The sequence below is a fragment of the Mus musculus genome, chromosome 3, assembly GCF_000001635.26.
Source record: "Mus musculus strain C57BL/6J chromosome 3, GRCm38.p6 C57BL/6J".
Classification (NCBI taxonomy): Eukaryota; Metazoa; Chordata; class Mammalia; order Rodentia; family Muridae; genus Mus; species Mus musculus.
Genome location: NC_000069.6, coordinates 35,729,854 through 35,739,743, shown reverse-complemented (window position 1 = coordinate 35,739,743; position 9,890 = coordinate 35,729,854). Strand labels below are relative to the sequence as shown.

The following is a 9,890-nucleotide window of genomic DNA, read 5'->3' as shown; positions in this document are numbered from 1 at the left end:
CCAAAACTTCTTCAGTAGAATATGAATTACTCCTCACATTTCTTTCTTTAAAACATACATAATACATATACACACACGAGTATATATTTCTGACTATTAAAAGTTACCTCCAACCGGACGTGGTGGCGCACGCCTTTAATCCCAGCACTCAGGAGGCAGATGCAGGCAGATTTCTGAGTTCGAGGCCAGCCTGGTTTACAAAGTGAGTTCCAGGACAGCCAGGGCTATACAGAGAAACCCTGTCTCGAGCCCCCTCCCCCCCCCCCCAAAAAAGAAAAAAGTTACCTCCTCTGTGCTGGCATTTTTATCATAAAAGGAAAGTTGTAAAATCTTCCTGTGTGCCAGACATTGATCTGAACACTGTGCATATATTTAATCCTTACTATTTTATAAGGAAGTATATAATGAAGTAGTATTATTCCTAAAATACAAACGAAGAAGCCAGACATACACTTTTGATAACTTGTTCAATATCACAGAGATACCAGTCAGCCATAGCAGAGCTCAGAATCTAGATCTCTGAAGTGGGAGTCCATGCCAGGCACATACACAAAACTAGCAGCATTCAATGTGACCATCATTAAGCAGACATCATTAAGCAGAGTCATAGACAACAATTTACATAGACATCACCACAGAAATACTGTCACAATTAATTTTGTGTTTACTTACCAAACACAGACCTACATGTTGCTTCAATGGTGTTTAGGGGTAGGGTCAACATTTTAAGTTAAAATAAAGCAGGTTATGCCTTACACTAAGGGTATGCCTGTTGCATTAGTCAGGGTTCTCTAGAGTCACAGACCTTAAGGAATGTCTCTACATTTTAAGGAAAATTATTGGAATGACTTATAGCTTGCAATCCAACAATGGACAGCTGTGAGTGGCCAAGAGTCTAGTAGTTGCTCAGTCCCACAAGGCTAGGTGTTTCAGCTGGTATTCTGTATAAGCTGGTATTCCTAAGAAGTAGGTTCCAACAGATGTACTGGCAGTAAGTGCAAGTAAGCAAAGAAGGAAGGCTTCCTGCTTCCATTGTCCTTATGTAGTCCTCTAGCAGAAGGTATGGCCCAGATTAAAGGTGTATACCACCATGCCTGGACCTAATCTGTTCTTTATATGGAACTTGCTCTGTCCCAGGCTGGCCTTCAATTTAGAGATCTGCTTGCCTCTTTCTACTGGAATTAATGCTGTATACCACCTTGCCTGGGCCTAAGCTTTTCATGTCCACTATGCCTCAAGATCTGGATCAAAAGCCTGTGTCTTCCAGCTTCAAGATCTGGATCACAGGTAAGTACTTCATTTCTGGATTGTACTTCATATAGATATAGTCAAGTTGACAACTGGGAATAGCCATCATGACTGTTCAATCAGTGTAAAACTTGAATATAAGAAAACGGAAGAGAAAGAGAAGAAAGAGAAAGAGTAGGAAGAGGAAGTTCTTCAGTAGACTGTCTTTGGACTTTATGTTATCAGCTTTCTCTCTGACTACCTCATACTGTCAGTCTCAACAATCATATAAGCCAATTTCTTATAATAAATGTCTTTGGCTAAATGATAGACGGACAGTAGATGATAAGTTAGATATGCAGATGATATAGATAATAAACAATAGACAATGATTGATCGGTGATAAAGACATGATGCATACATTCCATTAGTTGTTCTCTGGAGAATCCTGGCTATCTGAATAGATTTCAAGATACAGATTTCAAGCAGAAAGAAGGAATATTCAAAATTCCACTGAACTTTACAACACCGACAGACATTTTACATGAATGTGGTCTTTTTTCCCCCATGAATCATATTCTGAAAATAACATGCTTCTAAAATCCTGGACAGATGATTCGACCTGCTATATTTTTATCCTGTAGAAAAGATCAAACGAAACATTTTTGTTTTAACATTGCCATAACTGGCTTCTTTCTGTGCAATTCCATTAGAATTGTTGACTGCTCTTGCACTCATTTAAGAGAGAAAGTTAATTACTTTTCTTACTCAAAGTCCATTGGAATGCCTAATGGTAGGTACTGTTCCTAGACCCTGAGTCTAAGAAACTTTGAGGGGAGCCAGACAAGTTAAAATCATTGCCTGATGTATTTAAATCACGCCCCAAATTTAAAAGGCACAAAGCATTGCTGTCTAAATGTATAGAAGCATCAGGAAAAGGAGGTCGCCATGGAAGGCAGAGTGCGGCTTAGGTGGGCACAGAGGAGTCGATCCACCCCTTCCCTTGTCTTTTCTGCCATTTACTCTTCTCTATATGGCTTCAGAATTATTAGTGATTTTATATTAATACCCACAGGAAACTTCTGTGTTCCCAGGCACTTTCATGTTTCCCTTCTGTCTCCTTTGCTGAGTGCTAGAAGGGTTGCCAGGTGACAGCATGAGTGGCCCTAATGTGGTTAGTTAACACTTACGAACTTCAGGTGACTAACATGTCCTTAATTCCAGTAGCAAACTCGCAGACAAAGAATAATGCATTTTCCCACTGGATTTCCAAGCACAAATGCAATCTTGGAGTATGAGATTGTTTAACATAATAAACTCCTACTTTCCTCTTCACTGGATTGGTTTTACTTGTGAGCCATCCCTGAGAAGTTACATTTAAAACTTATGACTGAGAAGGATGAAATTAGTTGACATTATACAGCCCTTCATGTCTATATGCTCAATCAAAATCAAGTTTAATGACTTGAGTGTACACAAGAACTTAGAGCTTTCAAACTGGACCTCAAGGCAAAGACTCGTTTTCATAAAAGTCTTTCTGTCCCTTGTTCTTTTTTCTTACATCACAGAATGAAATTCTGGGTGGTAATACAAGGAAAACAGACATTTTGAGCCAAGATAGGTATGTGGCTAACTGGCCAGGGCTCCATTGGCAACACTATAATGTAGTGTCTTGCTGTTTATAATGCATAACAGCTTGATTGATTCTTTGGGATTGGACAGATGACATTCAACAAAGCTGAGATTGTCTTATATATTAGTCAATAGGAAAGGGGGAAAGAGAGGTCTGATGTGAAGGGACAGGGTGCCTAGCTCCTTGTTGTGTGTATTTGAGGGACGACATTATGTTTTGAAGGGAAACATACCACATTCATACCCTGGAAAGAAAGCCAAGAGACAATGAGACCCACCAGCTTCTAAAGTTCCCAGCTAGATTCCAGTCTCACGGAGATTCTCACAGAGCTGTGACCAGGCAGCAAGGGCAGGCAGGCTATGGACCCGTCCAGTTTCAATGATGTTCAATAAACTAGAGTCCCTTGCTGATTACCGTGGCATCTGGACTTGCTTTTCATCAGAGTGCTTAGAGGAACCTCCCAGAGAAGCAAGTAAGCTCTAACTGTAAAAGGGCAAAGCTCCCAGCCAATTGTGATATAATTCACAACTAGAGGCCATGTCTGATAATAAAGAGAGAGAGAGAGAGAAAGAGAGAGAGAGAGAGAGAGAGAGAGAGAGAGAGAGAGAGAGAGAGAAATGAGGCACAATGGATGACCACTTATGAGAGAAACTGATAATATGTTCTATAACCCCATGCAATGGTTCCACTGGTTTCTTGTCCAGAATTCAACCACATTGCCACAGCCATCTTTAAGAAAGGATGAGTGATACTATCAGATAAGAATCTGATAGTATTCAGGGGTTGGAGAGATGGATGATGAATGTAAGATGGAATCTCAAAGTCATTTGACTTGCTTTTCCCTGATGGCTTAGGATGTTGTACTGGCTAGTTTTGTGTCAACTTGACACAAGGTAGAGTTATCACAGAGAAAGGAGCTTCAGTTGGGGAAATGCCTCCACGAGATCCAGCTGTGGGGCATTTTCTCCATTAGTGATCAAGGTGGGAGGTCCCCTTATGGGTGGTGCCATCTCTGGGCTGGTAGTCTTGGGTTCTATAAGAGAGCAGGCTGAGCAAGCCAGTAAAGAACATCCCTCCATGGCCTCTGCATCAGCTCCTGCTTTCTGACCTGCTTGAGTTCCAGTCCTGACTTCCCTTAGTGATGAACAGCAGTATGGAAGTGTAAGCTGAATAAACCCTTTTCTCCCAAACTGTTTCTTGGTCCTGATGTTTGTGCAGGAATAGAAACCCTGACTAAGACAGATGTCGAACATGTCTTTAAGTGCTTCTCGGGCATTTGCGATTCCTCTATTGAGAATACTCTGCTTAGATCTGTACCCAATTTTTAATTTGAGTTATTTGTTTTCTTAATGTTCAGTTTTGGTTTTGGTTTTGTTTCTGTTTTAGTTCTTTATATATTTTAGAAAAAAAATATGGAACACTTCATGAATTTGCATGTCTTTCTTTCAGGGGCCATTCTAATCATCTCTGTATTGTTCCAGTTTTAGTATATGTGCTGCTGAATTGAACACTAATTTTTTTTAATTTTTGAATACAAGTTATTCTAAGAAAGAGGAGATGTCATTCGGGGACAGCTAATTCTGTCTCTCAAAATAACCATATTCTCTGTAAGAACACTGCCTTAAAAACCCTGCTAGGTTGCTGTTCCAATCTGTCCATTGGAAGTCTTGCCTGGCTACAGGAGATGGCCAGTTCAGGCTCCATATTCCCCACTGCTAGGAGTCTTAGTTAGGGTTACTGTAACTTTAATTGTTTTCAAAGCCTATTTTTAATGATGGTTCTTAAATGCTTTAACCTCCCTTTTAACCCACCTCCCACAAGAGGTATTGGAAAGGTCAGGATACAGGGGAAGTGGACTTGTTTAAAAATGGTTCTTTGGAGCAAATCCCATCTGCGTTGTCAGAAAATTAGCAGTTCAGTTCACAGGACAGCAGCAGCAGCTCCATCCACTCACAAACACTTCACGGATACACCAGCAATCCAGTTCAGTAGTGCTGGGATAGCAGCAGAGGTGACATGACTTAGCAAGATCAGCCAGGCCTCAGCCTTGGTACAAGCCAGCAGGAGGGATCTGGAAGGACGCCAGGAGAAATTCTCAGCTATGCCACTCTCAGCAAAGATGTGAGCCCAATAAGCGTTTCACAGCTAGCTCTAGAAGCCTAGCTCAGCCTCAGTCACTGTCTGTCTAGTTCTATTTATACTCCCTCCAAACATCATGTGTCCTCTACATGTCTTGTTTCAGCACATGGGTCTGTCTCAGCTGACATCACTCTGCCCATCAGCCCAAGTCTCCAGAAGCGGCAAGAAACTTCAGCACACCACTAGAAGTTTTTTGATGCGTTCCTCTCTATGGAGTCCTGACAAATGAAGCTCAACTACGAAATGTAAGAAGGATCAATACATGCGTGTTGGTAGCAAAGAATCCTTCATCATATGTCCTTTCACATGCTTGCTTTAGCAGAACATCCTTTCTCCTGTGTCTGCTTCAATGATATGTTCCTTAATGACTCTGCCTTAGCCTTTCATCTGTGTCTACTTCAGCTAAATGTTCCTTCACTTGTTTGCCCCAGCAAAACACCATCCAGTCGACTTCCCAAAGAACCCTTAAGTTTCCACTTCATGTCACTCTCATAGATTCCCAGGGCTTTCCATTGTCCTAGCTTTCTAGCTTGTCCCACAGATGGCCCCCTATCTAGCTGTCTCTCCCAGTACTCTATCACTCCATCCTCCCCTCAACCTCATCATTCCTGTTTCCGTCCCCTCTCTCTCCCTCCCTCCACTCCCATTTCTAATCTATTTCCCCTTCTCAGTGAGAGTCAAACATCAGCCCTCTGGACCCTCCTTGTTAGTTAGCTTCTTTGTGCCTGTGTTTTGTAGCATGCTTATCTTTTTTTTTTTATGGCTAATATCCAGTTATAAATGAGTACATTCCATGTTTGTCTTTCTGGGTCTGAGTTATCTCAATCAGGATGATGATATGGTATAGTTCCATCCATTTGCCTATAAATTTTGTGATATCACTGTTTTTAATAGCTGAGTAGTAGTCCATTGTGTAAATATATCACACTTTCTTTATATATTCTTCAGTTGAGGAACATCTGGTTGTTTCCAGTTTCTGGCTATTACTAATAAAGCTGCTATGAACATAGTTGAGTGAGTGTCCTTGTGGTATGGTGGGGCATCTTTTGGGTATATGCCCAAGGTCTTGAGATAGATTTGTTCTCAATTTTCTGAGAAACTACCAAAATAATTTCTAAAATGGTTGTACCAGTTTGCACTCGCACCAGCAAGGGAGGAGTGTTCCCCTTGCTCCACATCGTTGCCACCAACCAAGCTACAAAAACAAAGTTGTCCTACCTACAGGATGTGCAGGGATAAAAGACAGAGCAGAATTTGAGGGAAAGCCCAAGCAATGACTAGCCTAACTTGAGGCCCATGACATGAGAGGGAGCTCACCACCCAGAATAATGCTATTCTGCTGTACTTACAGATAGGAGCCCAGCATAACTGTCCTCTGAGAGGCTTCAACCAGGAACTGATAGAAGCTGATGCAGTGACCCACAGCCAAACATTAGGTGGAGCTTGGGCAATCCTAGCTGGGAAAGGAAGATGGGAAAGGAATGAGGGGGGGTCTAGGACACACAGAAAAAAAAACCCAAAAACCCGCAGAATCAACTGACCAAAGGAGCTCAGAGAGATGAAACTGCCAGAGAGCAAGCATGGGACGGGATGGACCCAGGCCCTCTGCACATATGTAACAGCTGTGCAGCTGGGTCTTCCTGTAGAACTTCCAAAGGGGAGCAGGTGCTGTCCCTAACTTCACTGCCTGTCTTTGGATCCCTTTCCCTTAACTGGGCTGCCTTGTCTACCCTCAACAAAGAAGGTGTGCCTAGTCTTATGCCATGGGAGGCCTCTCTTTTTCTAAGGTGAAGGGAAGGAGGAGTAGATGGGGGAAGGGGAGGGGAAAGGGAGGCACTGGGAGGTGAGGAGGGAGGGGAAGCTGCATTGGAATGTAAATACATTCTCTCTCTCTCTCTCTCTCTCTCTCTCTCTCTCTCTCTCTCTCTCACACACACACACACACACACACACACACACACACACACACACACATCTGGATGAAAGCTCTGCACCTTAGTTGCCACACTCAGAACAGAGCCCTGCTAGACAAAACCGTGCATGTTTGTAATCCCAGCAGGGGAGACCTAAGGACTCATGGGAGTGAAAGCAAGGCAGTTCTAGGGCTTTGCAGTTCTGACCACAAGCTGCTTTCTCCACTTCCTCCTTGGTTGACTTATCAGGAGGACTCAACCTCACATGCTGTCAAGTTCTTATCTCTCCACCTGCTTATGTCTTTCTCCTTCTCAAAAACAGAACAACCTGTGGAGTAGGTTCTCCGGAGCTGGAGTTACTAATGGCGGTTGTGAGCCACTTGACACGGGCGCTGGGAAATGAACTCAGGTCCCTGGGTAAGTCTGCTTCACCACTTAAGCCCTCAGCTTTCGTTGTTCCTTAAAACTGTAGCCAAGCCGGGCGGTGGCACATGCCTTCAATCCCAGCACTCAGGAGGCAGAGGCAGGTGGATCTCTGAGTTCGAGGCCCCCCTGGTCTACAGAATGAGTTCCAGGACAGCCAGGGCTACACAGAGAAACCCTGTCTCCAAAAAAAAAAACCCCAAAACCAAAACCAAAACCAAAAAAAAAAAAAAAAAAAAAAAGCCTGTAGCCAATGTGTGGCATCACACCAGCAATACAGAGGCCACATCTCAAACCCTAGTCCAGAGCCACTGGAATACTGTCCTGTTCCCGAGCCAAGATGAATCTGATAACTTTTAAAATGAAATTTGTCAGCAATTAAAATGGCAGTTTAAAAAATCATCCTAACAGAGATAAGCCAATTTGATACTTTTATGCTGAAGAATGAAACTAGACTATTCAAAAGTCTGTGGTTTTTGTTGGTATGTTTGTTTGTTTTTTGTAGCTAGGCTATTATATTTTCTAGAGGAGCAGAACACTTTGCAGGCACAGTCAGAGACCATGTAATTCACAACATTCAATAGTTTTAAATCGGAGCTGAGGAATTTGAGGCAGGATACACGGGCAGGGCTTGGCAAGACGCTTCACACAGCAAGGAACACATGTGTTCAGGATCAAGGCTGTGTCAAACCAGGACGCAACACAGGGAAAGCACAGCTAGGAACGCCTGAGATTCTCTGCACTTGATTTGAATTAAGGTTAGATCATTGGTCAGTCAGAAGCAGTTTATTGTTGTTGCCAAGGTTTTCATGACCGTGAAGTCCACAGTTTAAGAAGTTGTGGTCAGGGTGCTGTGAGCTGCCTCAGAGGGTGGCCACAGTACACAAGGGTGTACAAAAGGGTGGAAGTAGAACACTCACTCCTGTGATGGCTATTCTCTGCTGTCAATTAGTGTACATCTGAAATTAACTAAAACCCAAATGGACGTGTACACCAGTGGGAGGTTTTTTTTCCTTTCCTTTCCTTTCCTTTCCTTTCCTTTCCTTTCCTTTCCTTTCCTTTCCTTTCCTTTCCTTTCCTTTCCTTTCCTTTTCTCTTTTCTTTCTTTCTTTCTTTCTTTCTTTCTTTCTTTCTTTCTTTCTTTTTTTTCATGGTTAAAGCATTTGAAGCCAGAAGACCCATTTGTAATCCAGATTTTTTTGAGGCAGGAGGTATTTTTCTATGTAAATTTAGTAATTATACCACAAATTTCACACAAACCAAACTAAACAAAATCTGGTAATGGATCTATGTAAAATATATGTTATAAGATGAATTCTATATTCTTTGCTGCAAAGCATATTAGAGATAACCTACACATCTAATATAATGTCCAGCATCTCCGGTAGTAAGAGAAACTGGCAGCTTCATCCCTCACTCCACCTCACCCCTAATTTCTGCTGATCCTTTCCCATATGCCTTCTGTGTGGACCTTGTGTCATGGTGGAGTGTCTTTGTTATAACACCACCCATTTACATTAAATTCTCTGCCTTGGCTAATGTTTGCTCTGCAGGGTTCTTGAAATTCTGTGAAGACACTAGATCCCGCATTCAGAGGCGAGATCTGTCTGGTAGACTGTAGAGTCTTGCCACCAAAACACATGTCAGTGAGCCACAGCTAATTCTATCATTGAAATATAGGTGTGTGTTTCTAAAGAAGCAAGTTCTCGCCCAATTCCAGGGAGCTTTTCACAATGAAAGTGATTGTTAGCTTGCATAGTTTCCATTATCAGTTGTTTCACTGATCACAGGTTCACAAGACAACTTGTCTTGGGAAGCTGGAAGTCCACAGAAAGTTTCCACACTGTTCTCTTATATCAATTAAAGAGTGTAGATTTGTCTGGGTAGGTTTTAGATAAACATGGTTGATCATTCCCCCATTGTGGTGGTTTGAATATGCTTGGCCCGTTGGAGGTGGTACTGATAGGGGGTGTGGCCTTGTTAGAGGAAGCATTTCACTGTGGAGTTGTGCCTTCGAGGCCTCATATGTATGCTTAAGTCTGGCCAGTGTGATCCAGAGTTTCTCCTGGTTGCAGTCAGATCAAGAGGCAGAACTATCAGCTCTTCCTCCAGCACCATGCCTGCTGGCCTGCTGCCATGCTTCTTGCCATGATGATAATGGACTGAACCTCTAAAACTATAAGCCATCCCCAATAAATGTTGTCCTCTATAAGTGTTGCCTTGGTCACTGGTGTCCCTTCATAGCAATGGAAACCCTAATTAAGACACCCATCTACAAGCTTGCTCAGTTTTCCTTATAGTTGTCCTTAGGGCAAATCCAGAGATCTGTCCCGTGCCTTCTTAAGATGAGCCACAGAAAGCTGGGAGCTTAGTTTTTGAGATGGCTTCTGACATCCTTCTGTTCTTGTCCTGTCCCCTTCTCTGTTGTGTCCGGCCAGCGGATCACATGTCTGGGTTCTAGCCTGAAAAGGCATTTTGGAAACCTGGAAGAGAAGAGGGGCTAGGCGGCGTGAGATAAAGACGGAGCTAAGACAGTCATCCTGATCAAAGCTCTA

General features: G+C 42.7%; 1 non-coding gene across 1 annotated transcript; it reads right to left on the bottom strand.

Moving 5' to 3' along the window:
- Positions 1–4,266: 4,266 nt before the first annotated feature.
- On the bottom strand, positions 4,267–4,371 carry Gm25696. Its single transcript, XR_003954732.1, has one exon. It is a non-coding gene; the product is annotated as a U6 spliceosomal RNA (small nuclear RNA).
- Between the last annotated feature and the right edge of the window lie 5,519 nt (positions 4,372–9,890).